This window comes from Panthera uncia, chromosome B1, assembly GCF_023721935.1.
Source record: "Panthera uncia isolate 11264 chromosome B1, Puncia_PCG_1.0, whole genome shotgun sequence".
In the NCBI taxonomy this organism is placed as follows: Eukaryota; Metazoa; Chordata; class Mammalia; order Carnivora; family Felidae; genus Panthera; species Panthera uncia.
The window spans coordinates 199379625-199391328 of record NC_064811.1 but is presented as its reverse complement, the minus strand read 5'-3'; the positions used below and the strand labels follow the sequence as shown (position 1 = coordinate 199391328).

The 11704-nt window shown below is 54.4% G+C and overlaps 1 protein-coding gene across 3 annotated transcripts in view; it reads left to right on the top strand.

Annotated features, from left to right (window-relative positions):
* Positions 1-2079: 2079 nt before the first annotated feature.
* Positions 2080-11704, top strand: part of DLGAP2 (DLG associated protein 2) — a 386235-nt gene continuing 376610 nt past the window's right edge. For all 3 annotated transcript variants that reach the window (XM_049631829.1, XM_049631830.1, XM_049631828.1), the window contains exon 1: positions 2080-2365. The gene's annotated coding sequence lies outside the window, so the exon portion shown is untranslated. The remainder of the gene's footprint in view (positions 2366-11704) is intronic.

Here is an 11704-nt window from a genome sequence, read left to right as displayed (position 1 = left end):
CCCCAGGATCCGCAAAGTCACACCTTGCGGCCAAGGTCACAGCCCGTGGGCACGAAGCCCGGTTCGCTGGGTGGCCCAGAGCAGATGGGAAGGTTTGCTCTGCGAACAGAGACCCCGGGGGAGGTGGGAGCAGCAGCTGAGCCACTGAGGCCCCCTCCCCTCCCTTCTGCTCCCCTCCACTCATCCCAGGCCCTATGCCTTGTTCAGGAGGAGACAGCATCAGGCAGGATGGGGAGCTGGGGGAAGGGAGACTCAGGACTCGGACTCTGTGGTAGGGGTGGCACCTGTTCTCTGCTCAGGCTCGGTTTGGGCCAGAGCTATTGGGAGAAGAGATACGTGGGAGAGGGGGACGGGGCAAGAAGCCGGCTGGGGGGGTAGCACGCACTCCCGCACAGAGGCAGTGACATACCGTCTCCCACCGACTGGCTCCAGGCGAGGACGGGACTCCCGCCAGCCGTGAGTGGAGATGGGAGAGGTGCAGGTGCACAGGGCGGCCACAGCCCCAGCCAGCAAGCGGCAGTCGGGGAGCTCCCCAGGAGCGAGTGAGGCAGCACCCCCCCGCAGCCCGTGCCCCTCGGGCGAGAACAGATGGCCGGCTGTGCACACGCAGTGCCATAGGCCCGGCAGCCCATCTACAGCGGGGATGAATCCTGCGCTTCTGGAGGCCAGGCGTCCGGGTTCAAGGCGCCAGCCTTGTGGTGGGTGTCTCGTGAGGTCTCTTCCTGGTTCACGAGGGCATCTTCTCGCTGTGTCCTCCTGTGGAGGAGGGGCAGGGATCCTGTGGGGTCCCCACCCTCATGACCACATCACCCTCAAGGGTCCACCACTTTCAGTACCATCACACTGGGGATGAGGGTTCAACCTAAGAGTTTTGGGGACACAGACCCGTGGTACATGGCAGAGATGCACAAGAGAGGACAAGTCACAGTAGGAAGGTGCACCCTGGTCCTCTCTCCAAAACCACGAGGCCGTGACCTTGCCAGTGAGAAGGACATGAGATTGAGGTGCAAAGTGCATCACACAAAACTGGGCTGCTCATCCCTGCAAGGGACCAGAAGGAGTAGTCGTCTAAGGGACTGGACAGAGCACAGGTGAAGGTGTGTTGGGAGGAGGAAGATGGCTTCACGGCTGCCCCTGCCTGCCCTTCTCCTCCCCCACAGCCCTTCCAGGTCCCTACGGGGGCTCTCAGACCCATTGCTGTACTTCTAGGCTGTGCTTTCAAGGCCGAGCCTCTTGGACACACAGTCACGTGGGAAAAGCACAGCCTGGTTACCGTTGAGTGTTGCAAGGCGATTTCACTGGAGGTCTGCCTTTTCTATCTGATTAATCCATTTATGGACGATTGATTGGCTTAAGTATGTATAAAAATTACTCTGCTGGCCACTGGGGCTCAACGGGGACCTTCGGTTCAGTTATTTGCAGGCAGTGTGAGCCCAGCTAAGGGAATGATGGGGACCCAGGGCGCAGGAACATGGAGCCTGGAGGCAGTGTCTGCCGAGGCCTCAGGGTCACCCCTCAGCACACCAGTGTTGCCAAAGAATACGGTGGAAATAGCTGCAGAAAACGTCTGCTTCAACCACGTTTCAGACGGTTTTGCTGTTGCTATATTTTTATTTTGTCGCTTTAAATCTACAAATCCTGCTAATGGCCGTAGTTTTCCCCTTGGAGCATTCGTTGCTGCCACCACAGACGATCTCCGGGCCTGGACGCGGCATGAAGCCCTTTGTGTGGTTTCTCCTTTAATCCTCACTCCACCGCGATCCCTGTTTTCCCCTGAGAAAGGCGAGGCCCACAGGACAAAGGCGGCTTACTGACTGCATGGGGCTGTCGGTGGCCAGAGCGCGTTTAGATCTATAGCTGATGCTCAGAGCAGATGGGGCCCGGGTTCCACATGGCGGCCACCGCAGTGCACATGACATCGCTGGGCTCGCTCTGACATCACATCTCCTGCTCTGACATCACGGCTCCTGCTGTGACATCACATCTCCTGCTCTGACATCAGGGCTCCTGCTGTGACATCACAGGCTCCTGCTGTGACATCAGGGCTCCTGCTGTGACATCATGGGTGGCGGTGGGCACGTCTGCCTCGCCCAGCACTCAGTACCTGTTCACCCCGTGTCCTTTCTTTGGAAGGTGAGGTACAGAAAAGAAGTGGGTACGCTGGTGGTGCCCAGCAGCTCAGCAAGTAGAAACACATATTTGGACTCAGCTCTCCACGTACGCGGGTCCTTGTAAACTTGTGCCTGAAATGGGCTAATCGTTGGAGCTGTTGCAGATCTGCTCCTGCAACTTTTCACAGCATGTCAGGGGACAGAATAAAGATGATGTTCCAGTCATTAGGAGCACTGCAAAGCCACCGGAAATAGTAAGACTCTTTTCTAAAGCAGTTATAGAAAACTTTAAATACTTACACACACAATAGTCTGATTTACTGGAAAGCATTCTGGACTATTGAGTAATTTTCTAGAAATAAAATTTTAATGTCTTCACTCTGAGTAGGAATAATTAAAAGCACGGCTGAACAGATACCATTTAGGAACCTGCTTTAATGAATAAATAAGCATATAGCAATATTTGAGCAGGTTACGCTCTTCCTTTGTAATATATTTTGGCCATTAATTTGTGTAGCGATTTCTTTTTCTCTTACTAGAAAAACAAAAGTGAGTACATGTTATAAATGAGTAGACATTGTATTAAAATTTTGGATAAAAGCCGAGGTACAGGAACGCAGAAAAGGTACGCATATGGCAGAGTCAAGGTATGGAAAGATGCGGGAGTGGTCTTCAGATGGTCAGCTGTTTGTCAGGCCGCCATGTCTGAAGACTCACGGTTGGCTTGGAAAGGTCATGAGGTCTTGGGAGAAGCGTCTTCGTGACCCAGACTGACCTCGGTCAGATTAGTGCCGGAAGGCGATCCCATCTTTTGCAGTGAACAACAGTGCGTTCTGGTAGAGAACCTTCCGCGTGTGGCGACGGCTCTTTGTAGCCAAGACACAGAAGCGCCAAGCGCTCTGTGTGAGGAAGGTGGGTGTGGTGGAGAGTTGGTGAAGAGGAAACAGGAAGTCCTGGAAAACTCGTGGTATCGAGGCCAGCAGGGCCCAGTCTCCTCCTTCCTCCGTGGCACTTGGTCTTTAGTGGCACTAAAGGTTCTTTAGTTCATACGCGGTCGGTTCCTGGAAGCGGTCGGGGAAGTTGGGACCGTCTGGAGGAGTCCGGTGAGCGGCGCTCTGTGCCAGGAAGGCCGAGGAACCCGGCAGGCTGTGCAGCTAGCCATCTGCACTGGCCGCAGCTCTGCCTTCCTCGTGTTCCCCTGGTGCCTTTCCTTCCATTTGCAGTGAGTGTTTTTCACACGTTTCTGGTCTCTTGCTCCTGCTTGTCCTTTTATCGTTGAGCGCGGCCCATGCCTCCCTCCTAGTTTATCTTTGGTGCTTGTTAAAACGATGCTTTTCATTTCCTGTCCTCAAGGACAGTAGCCAGTGGATGTTCAAGTGATTCACTGTGCTTCCATTCCTACCAGGATGCTCATTCATCATAAAACTATCCATCTGGACTCTCGCTCCTCGGGGACAGTGTTGCTGGAGTAACGTGGCCGTCCTCGGGTCTGCCGGGCGGGCACGTTCGGGCCACTCGCCCTCTCAGACCTGGGGGGCTGCGCCACGTGCAGGGGCCTCCACGGCATCCCCTTCAGTGAGGCCGTGGATGCAGATGTCGTGCTGGCCCCTCGGGGAAGCCTGCACACGTGACCTTCACAACCTGGGTCTATCTAGAGATGCAGGAGATCAGGGAGCCTGGGCTCAGAGTGCAGTGCTTTTGTTGTGGTAACGCTTCCTGCCTGTGCGGGACCAGAGCCTCGGGAGGACTCAGAGAGAACAGTGCCCTCAGCGTTGTTTTCCGTCCGTGCACATCTTTGCCGAGTGTACCTTTGTGCCAGCCCTCGGCTCTGAGCGATGGTGCGGCTCGGGTCTGCCCAGTAGCCGCATGTGGAGCTCCGTGGCGCTGCACTAATGGCACGGGCATGGCAGGGGCGTGATGTTTACCTGCCAGGGTCCTGTCCCAGTAAGGGACCCAACCTCAGGGGAGCGACCGCTTGGAGGAGGATGTGGGGCCAGCGGGATGCTCAGGCACCCAGAGGCCAGCAGCGGAGGAATCATGGGAGGCATGGGGAAAGGAGCAGTGTTGGGGAGCCCATGGCGAGAGACCTCAGGAATCTATGTACAGGAGCAGGCTCACATGGTTACGGAGGCTGGCAAGTCTAGGTCCAGCAGAGCCGATGTCCCATTTCGACTCTGAAGGCTGGCGGGCTGCCGTAGACGCTGGAGGAGCTGAGCCCCTGTTCAAAGGCTGTCAGATGGGGGAATTCTTTGGTTCTCTTCAGGCCTTCAACTGGTTGGACAGGGCCCACCTATCCTGGGGATGGCAGTCGGCTTGATGCACAGCCCACTGATTTAAATGTTAACCCCCAAACACATTCACAGACACATCCAGAATGTTTGACCAAATGGCTGGGCACCCCATGGCCCAGTGATGTTGACAATACAATTAGCTGTCACCAGGCCCCCAACGAAGTTCTCATTGTATGGAGACTCAGGCACAGCTGTCCTGCAGCACAGGGAGGTCACTCCCAGCCTCCAGCCTGTAGCCTCCTGCCGCCAGGTCAGTGGACTGCTGACGAGCGTGGGGTGACCCTGGGCCCGAGTCACAGAGGGCGGGGGAGCGAGTGGGGGACAAAGAAGATCCACGCTCGCGGTGCAGAAGAGAATGTGGAGGCTGATGCAGAAGCACATGGAAGGTCACAGTGGACCCGCGCCCCTGCCTCCCCACTCCGCTCCCCTGCACACCTTCACACAGTCTGGCGGCCTCCCGGGCCTGCTCTCCAAGTGCCGCTTCCATGGACTGCTGGAGCCACATGTCATGTCATTGATGGGAGCTGGCTTTCTGACGAGGTCCATGCGAGCCACGCCCTGTACTTGTCCTTCTGTTGCTGGGAGATCCCACCAGGAGGCAGGACGTTCCAAGGAACAGACGGCTCTTGAGTTCACCGTCAGCAGGTGGTGGTGGATGGATGGTGTTCATAAGCGTAGGACAGGTTCATCAGGGTAGACGGGCCGGTTTCTGTGCTTGCAAACGGCTGCCCTAGATGTCCTGGGATGGGGTCCTGGTCAGAGGAGGTGTGAAGCTGTGGGAGAAATAGCCACAAATCCTGTGACCCAAATTATTTTTTGGAGCATTGGTTGCCATAGTTGTGGAACCAGAAAGAGACCAATAGAATGGCTGTAGCCACAGCTGGAACCCACAGCCGGCTTCATGTGGGTAGAGGGTTTGAGCAAATCCCACTGGGGGCTCTCCTCCTCCTTTAACGTTACATACAAGTGAGAACCAGCTGAGAGCAAATGCCAGTGATGACCTTGGTCCAGGGTCTGGGGCTGAGCCCTCAGAAAGGCAGCCAGGTCCAGTGGGAGTGTGGACCCCCGTCCGTTCCATCCTGGTCCCCGTCCCTGCCAGGGTTCGCCTTTCCTGCAGAGCCCTGCAGCGCCTGCCCTCGGCTTCCCCTTTCCCCTGCACCACCCACCCCCACTGCCGAATCCCACCTCCGGGTTAGGACCAGACCCGGAGCAGAGGCGGCTCGGCCCACCCGCCCTGAGCCACCGTCAGCCCCTCCCACCCCCTTGCTGAGCTGGGCCTTCGTCTGGAGTAAATGTCCCAGGACACTTGGGGCCCTCAGGACCCACGCAGGCACCTGTCCTGTGTGAGGTCCTGGATGCCCACCTGTGGCAGCTGCTGTCTCCCCATCGCTGTGTCCTGGGCCACCTCTAGGTGTTCTGAGGCTGTGCTCAGCGCGTCTGACATGAACTGCACCCGGGTGGTGGTTTTGGCTTGAATGGCACCGGCCTGGAAACGTGTCTGTTGTTAAGTAGACATTGCCATTTTCATTCTTAAAGGCATAATTCAATCTCTAATCCTAAATTAGGACTGAGTTTTAAGATGTGCTACATTTAAGGATGTTTCGTAAGCTCATTACGACCTCATAATCATGAACTCACCACCCCCTGCTGCTAATAAGGGACGTATGTTGTATCCATCCACAGTCGGGGCCGGATTGTCTGACCCCCTGCTCTCAGAGCCCTGTGGGGTCCCCATTGAGAAGTCAGAGCTGGACGCTCCACTCTGAAGGGCAGACTAAGGCATCCCCAGGACACATGGGAAGGAAGGATTAACCAGATCCATGATGCTCGGCTTAAATGCATTTTTACAGTTGAAATGGCAAAGAAAGGAGTAACTCCCGTCTTTTTGTTATAGCTTAAGATGCTGTGCTAGGTGCCCTGGTAATCCCAAGAGACATTGTGAGGTTCACCCTGATAAAATACCAGAAAAACAGAAAACAACAGTCAGCCAGCCCTAACTGCTGGGTCTCTGGCAGGGATTTAGAGGGGATTCATAGGAAACCATTTTATTTGGTCTGTTTCCCTAAGAAGCACTCGTTATGGGAGCCTGTGACCATCCCCCTTTGCCATGGCCGTGCACATGGGTACCCTGCAGGCATGTGAATTGTGTTCTCTTTAGCCTCAGTGAAGCCCCTTCTCACACAAGCTCTTCCTGTGTGTCGAGACCCTCTGTGGTACTTACTTGTGCAAACACTCCCAAGTGGTCATTCAGTATTACTGAATCCACCTTCCTGTGCCACCAGGGTTCTCTGAATGCTGACACACAGGAGTGACCAAGTGCTGGTCTGTGTCCCCTGGGTCCCCACACGTAGCCCCATTCCCCACAAGAGTTCCCTGGAAGACGGTGGACTTACCACAGCCAGATCTGGGCAGTGGTTTTCCTCTTTGGTCCTGCACCTTCCTAGGTCTGGGTTCTGATGATTCTGTGGCCTTTACCCTTAACTGAGCCAGAAGAAGCACAATTAATCATCCCAGCCATCACCCCCTCGTGTCTGCCTACAGGCTGATGGCTGGCGTCATGCAGGGAGGCAGATGAGCTCCGGGGAGGCGGGCCCCAAAGACCCCATCCCAGAGGGAGAGGTCAAGTCAGCCTGACCGCCTCCGCGCTCACGCTGAGCCCCCGCTCATTGCTTCCCACTCTCCAGACGGCTTACTTTCACTGTCCTCCTTCCCGAGGGCCATGGGATTTAGTGGTTCATCATCCAGCCTCTTAAATTTCCTGACTTCGCACCTGCGTGGGTGGTTCTGCCTTCCCCCTCTGGGGGTGCTCTGCAACCCTGGGAGCTATCCGGCTGCCCTGGGGGTCAGCGGTCTACAGACGCCGTCTCGGGACGCCCAGGATGCCCGTGTCCTCTCTAGTGGGTAAACCTGTGCACTGGCCCGGTGTCCATCACACTCACCTGGTGTTCAGCACAGAACCAATGGGTCTTCATGGTGCCGGTAGAGACACAAAAACCCAGAGTCCGATAACTTTTAGGCACCCCTCGAATGTAATAAAACATTTTTCCTTTTAAATAATGGAAGTAAAGCCTGGCTTCCTGCTGTGGGGAGTAAATGGTAGACGCGAAAGGCTTCAGCTGACCTGGCCGCAGCACGAGGACCTTTAGGTGGTCTTAAAATTTCCTACGTGCAAGGGACCGATTCCGTGTCAGGAGAGGCAGGTGCACCAACTGCCTCCCATGTTCAGTTCGCCTTGAAGACCTTGCGGCAGGTGCCACCAGGAGCTCTGTCAGCAGAGTGCTTCTGAGTGCAGGGCCCTGGCGGGGCCGGGATGCTGGCGGTGACCCCAGCTCTGCCCTGGGGGCCTTGGCAAGCCTGTTCCCTCCTGCTCTGTCTCACTGTCCATCCGCCCAAGGGAGGGTGTGATGAGGGGACTTCTTGTGTTTATTCTTATCTTGTACAGTCAGTGCATTTTTTAAAAATTTTTTTCAGGCGGTTTTAGATTCATAGCAAAATTGAGAAGGTACAGAGATTTCTCATATCCTCCCCTGCCCCCCGGCACGCACAGCCTCCCCCTCCACCAGCATCCCCACCAGACGGTGCATTTGTTACAACTGATGATGTTGTCATCACCCAGAGTCCACAGTCTACATCAGGGCCCTCTTGGTGTCGTACATTCTGTGGGTTTGCACTCCCCATCCTCTGCCCCTGGAAACCACTCCTCTTTTTACTGTCTGTGTAGTTTTATTCTTTCCAGAAGGTCATAGAGTTAGAACCATACAGTGAGTAGCCTTTTCAGTCTGCCTTCTTTCACTTGGTAAGACTCATGTAAGGTTCTTCCACGGCTGTTCATGGCTTGAAGGCTCTTTTCTTTTTAGGGCTGAATAATATTGCATTGTCTGTATGGACCACAAGTTATTTATCCATCAACTACTGAAGGCCACCTTGGTTGCATCCAAGTTTTGGCAACTATGTAAACATTCGTGTGCGAGATTTTGTGTGGACATAAGTTTTCTAGTCTTTTGGGTAAATACCAGGGTCGTATGTTTAGTTTTGCAAGAAAGCACCAGCCTGTCTTCCAGAGCGTTCACACCATTTTGCATTCCCACTGGCAGGGAGTGGGGTCCCTGTGGCTGCACACCCTCGCCAGTACTCAGTGTTGTGTGCGGTGTTGACTCTAGGAGCCACATCCCTGAAAGGAAGGAAGTCAGCATCTCCTGGCTGGTTGGTTATGGGCGTTGGGCCCGTCTCTGGGTATGTGCTCACCCAGAGCCTTCTGGCCCACAGGAGGGAGCACATTTCTACAGGGCTCCATGAGTGGGAGAGAAAGGGCACCTCCCTACATCCCTGCCGTCATGGGCCTCATGCTTGTCCACTAATGTTACCGGAAGATTCTCCCCTTATCCTCTAGTCCCTCACACACCATATCCTGGGTGTGCTCAGAGGCTCATGGCTGTGGAAGCTCCAGAGGCACATGGTCCTGCGGACCCCAGGGCCCAGGTGGGGACACATATGCAGCCCCACATGGTGATTGACAGCCCGTGGAAGGCAGCAGTGATGGTGTTGGCCGGCGTAGGTACCACATAATCACGGGGGAGGAAACCTGAACTCAGTGTCTGGGGGAAAGCAGGAAGACGTGGAGAGCGGTGTTAGTAAAGGGCTGGAAGCTGGGACCTGTCGGGCAAGATTCAACCTAACATCTTGAATTGGGGTTTACTGATCGTGGGAAGTTGTGATGCTTCCTTCAGAGGGAGAGAGAAATGTCAGACACACCAAATTTACTTTTCAGGAAGTGTATTCCAAACCTACTGATTGAATGCATAGGGATTCCCGGCGCTGGGAAATGTGCAGATTCCCCGGGAAGTAGCCAGACCGGAGGTGGTGACAGGCTGTAGGAGGTGAGGGTCCAAGGCTCATGCCCACAGCTCTCAGGGCCAAGGCACGCACAACGATGCCCTGGATGGGAGAGCATCGCTGGTCCCTCCCACCGTGTCCTGCACGTGTGTCCGGGCAGCCAAGCCCCTGCATGAGCCCAATGAGCTGCGGTCCTAGGACAACAGCTCCCGTGCCTCGTGGAGAACCTGTGAGTGGCCAGTGTGCACTGCCCACTGCTGCCTCCACGTGCACCCGTGTCCACTGACACCACTGCCCACGCGCCCCACCAGGCCCACACGAGGGGTGGTCTCCAGTGGCCCCAGAACCATGCTGGCGGCCTCCTTTCCTGCCCCGGTCCACCTGCTGCCCTCACTGTGCCCACACAGCCTGTCCCCTCTGCTCCCACACCTCCCACTGGGCCTGCTGTCCCTTCAGGAGGCGATCAGGATCCACCAGGAGCCAGATGCTGCTTCTCCTGGTCTCAGGGCCTTTATGGACCGCAGTGGGGCTGTGTGTGACCCCTTTCCTGCGGACACAGCCCCCCGCCCAGAGCTGGGAGAATCCCCATCTTTCTACCAGATCTGTAAGGTCGGGAAGGCTGGGGACTTCCCTGATCCTATCAGCAAGGGTGGCCTTTGGTTTCTTGGATTTATTCATTCTTGGGGGAGATTCCAGGCAAAGGTGGAAATCTTTCCCAAAGCCTTCCATAGGTGGGCAGTAAAGGACGCACTCAGCATCCAGGTGACGCTGCAGATGTGGGGTGTGGGGCTTGTGGTGTGGGGTCAGTCCATGACCTTCCTGGAGCCTCAACTGTCCCCTCTGGGTAACTGACTCGGTGTCAGGTACTGTGGTCGGGAGGAGTACTGGTCAGCGGGCCCTTGGAGCACACGCGTGCCTCACACTTCGAATATATTTACACGTATCCGTGTGCGTCATTCAGTGATGCAACTGTCCGTACTTCTGTTTTGGAACCCGTGAGACGTCTAATCCTGAGGTTTTGAGATTTCAAGGAAGAAAGGCCTTTCTGAGCTACCCGCTCCGTGTTTCTCGCGTCCTGAGTAGGAACGCCCTTCCCAGTGGCCCCTGCAGAGACGTGTCTACAGGGTGTCTTCTACCGGTGTTTCCCCCACTCCTCCCTGCACTGTGTCCTTGGAACGCGCCCCTACCTTCACATGGAGTTGTACTTACATCAAAGGAGGAGTGGAGGACCGAGCTAAGAGTTAAGATTACAGAAATCCCTTTATTTTGTGTCCCTTTCCTATCTACAGATGACTGCTGTTCTCTTCACAGTAAGGAAACATCACTCTAATCCTCACATCACCAGCTTCACCCAACAGTTAGCTCCTTGTCCCCCCACCTTCCCCGAGCAGGGAGCCGGCTGAACAGAGACCGGACCTGCCACTCACTTGTGCCGAGAGTGGATATGTTTACCTCAGTGATGTCCTCACTCGCCCGCAGGCCTGCCAGGAAGTGTATGCGTTTCAAGGGTCAAACAACTGGTCAACTTGGGGCGCCTGGGTGGCTCAGTCAGTTAAGCGTCCGACTCTTGATTTTGGCTCAGGTCACGATCTCGTGGTTCTCCAGATCGAGTCCTGCAGGGGGGCTCTGCGCTGAGCTGGAGCCTGCTTGGGTTCCTCTCTCTGGCCCTTCCCTGTTGGTGTGCATACTTTCTCTTTCTCTCTCTCTATCAAAATAAACATTTTCAAAAAATTGGTCGCCTTTGAAAAAGGTTTTAACTAAAAATGTAAGTTAGATCACTGCTTCTCAACCTTCTACTTGCTTATGAATCACCTAGGGATTTCGTTAAATTGCAGATTCTTACTTAGTAGGTCTCAGGTAGGACCTACTGTGTTTCCAGTGCAATGCAGATTCTGAATTTCTAGAATGTTCCCTAGTTGATGGCCATGCTGCTGATCTGGGGATCAGCACTGGATAGCAAGGAAGCCAATAACATTTATTAGAGAATATCCCAACATATTTTGATAAGCGTCCGCTGTGTGTTCTTCACTATCAGATATAATGAGAGATTAAAAATACAGAGTAATACAGAGTCTGGACCAGAACTACACGGGAGGGACAACTGTGGAGCCAGTGTGTGGGAGCAATGCAGTGTTTGGGAATAAAGAAGGAACAACAATGCTGTGGACCTTGGAATAAAGTGAAATTTCATGGGTTATTTCAACAACACTGAGCAAGTTACTTTATGTAGTTGACTTTAGTTTTTACCTGTAGGAAAACAGAACAAAGATATGTACATAAAAGGTATATGTGTATGTGCATATGTGTATTATATGTGTATATATTGTATATATACACACCATCCAGCATGTGATATACATCCTGTGGGTATGCACAAATGCGGTATAGTTAGCTTACCGTATGCGTGCATCATGTGTATGCACAGATGCGGTGGAGGTAGCTTCCTGTGTGTGTGTGTGTGTGTGTGTG